We start from the raw sequence: 1,821 nt of genomic DNA on the forward strand, positions 1-1,821 counted from the left end.
CAGAACCGTCATGCAAAACAGTTAGTCACAGGATAACATTCATTGTTATTTTACCATATGTCTGAGAGGGCGGTGTGTCAATACTGTGTTTCCTCATGGTGTTGGTCACTGTCAGCAAGCCCTCTCTGCTGTTCAAGAAAATAACGAACTCTTTCTGGAATTTTATTTACTATAATATCAGATGATGTTCTGCCCCTGTTTTAAGTGATAAGCCGTACCTTCTGCTGCTCAAGATGATGAAGACTGATAGATAATTAGTTATTAGCGGTACTGCATTTTAATTTTAGGAAGTGCTGTAAGCGCTTTCCTCATTCAAGTTATGATTTTTGGTGGATATAACTTGTTGTTATGACTGTTTGGGGAAAGAAATAAGATATATTCATTTCAGACTCTTGTTAAGGATCTTGCATGAACCTTTGTGCTTCAAATTAGCATATCAACCGTTACCATGGCGCCTCAGAAGACCACTGAAAGAATTTACATTGTCACCTTGCTGTTTCCAACCCCCATAAGGACAAGCTATTTACTTTCTTCAAAGGAAAAGGTGGTTGTTGTCAACAATTGCTTTGCCAGCACCCTCTCAGCACGACTTGAACAAAAGGAAGCCCCATGCTTGAGTGAATAAAGAGGAAAACTACTCTGTTCTTGTTAACTGTGTTCGCCCACTAAGAACATTGTTCTAACTTTGTGGGTTTATTGATGAAATGCTTTTCTGAAGATGTTTCTTTAAACTGCGTGATTACATGAGTTAACCTTAGAACCGTCGTTTTGAATTTAACTAAATAGACATCCTTATTTTACTGATGTAAAGCAGATGCCTCTCCCTTTAATTAGATGCAAGATAATTAGACTAAAACACTCCCATTCTTTGTCTGAAAAACAATGTTTTCCCTCCAAACATTTTGATTTGTTAAAAACTTTACCAAAGTTTTTCAATTGGCTAACTAAAACCTTGACTCCGCCCATAACAGAGGTTTTAGTACACACAGAAGACACGACACACAGAAGAAGACCGCAGACAGAGAAGCAGCTTCCAGGTTGAGAGACCCCCTCTTGCAAAAAGGGGGGGGGGGTCATTCAACCTCTCCGCCATTTTGACTCGTAATAGCTCGACCATCTCACTTCGACTCAGCCCTTGAGTTTGATTTTTAAAGGAGTCATAATAAGCTAATGGTAATTCAACGTCGTTTAGTCCGTTTTTCTACAAAGTGAGAATCAAATTGAGTCTTGAAACCACTTGTTTAGAGCCAGGACCAAGTCACCAGAGGAAGGACTCCTTTCTGACCACGGGACCAGTCGAGTCAACCAGGCCGACCGCCTGGCGTCTAGTTCACATGAAGAGCCTGTCTGGAGGACAAGCTCCAGAGATGGTCTTCCACAGCTGACTTCAACCACTCCTGGTACCCACACGGCAGAACACAAAGGAAAGGTGAACACTTGTCTTGGTGAAATACACACAGGTGCTCAGACGTAGATTTGATTTTTATCTTTGTAGGAAAGTTGGTAAACTAAACGTTTTTATCTACCTTAATTTAGCTAGGATGTCCTAGTTAAAACAACCACAGAAACAGCTTATACAACCACACCTCCCTCATTCAGAGCCTCAAGACACTTCTCAGTGTTTATTTTTGTTATACGTTGTTTGTTTTCGTTTGTCTGTCTGTTCATTCACTTGTGATAACAAACTCTCTCAGTTTACCTGGTTCAAAYATGTCATCATTCATTCATTGTTTGCCATAGTTGTAAATACATTTAATCTGTAAATAAATGGCTCGTGGAGAACGTGCCAATTTAAGCTAATCTCAATTTTTCTTTGTGTCT

The sequence above is a fragment of the Austrofundulus limnaeus genome, unplaced genomic scaffold, assembly GCF_001266775.1.
Source record: "Austrofundulus limnaeus strain Quisiro unplaced genomic scaffold, Austrofundulus_limnaeus-1.0 Scaffold356, whole genome shotgun sequence".
Lineage (NCBI taxonomy): Eukaryota > Metazoa > Chordata > Actinopteri > Cyprinodontiformes > Rivulidae > Austrofundulus > Austrofundulus limnaeus.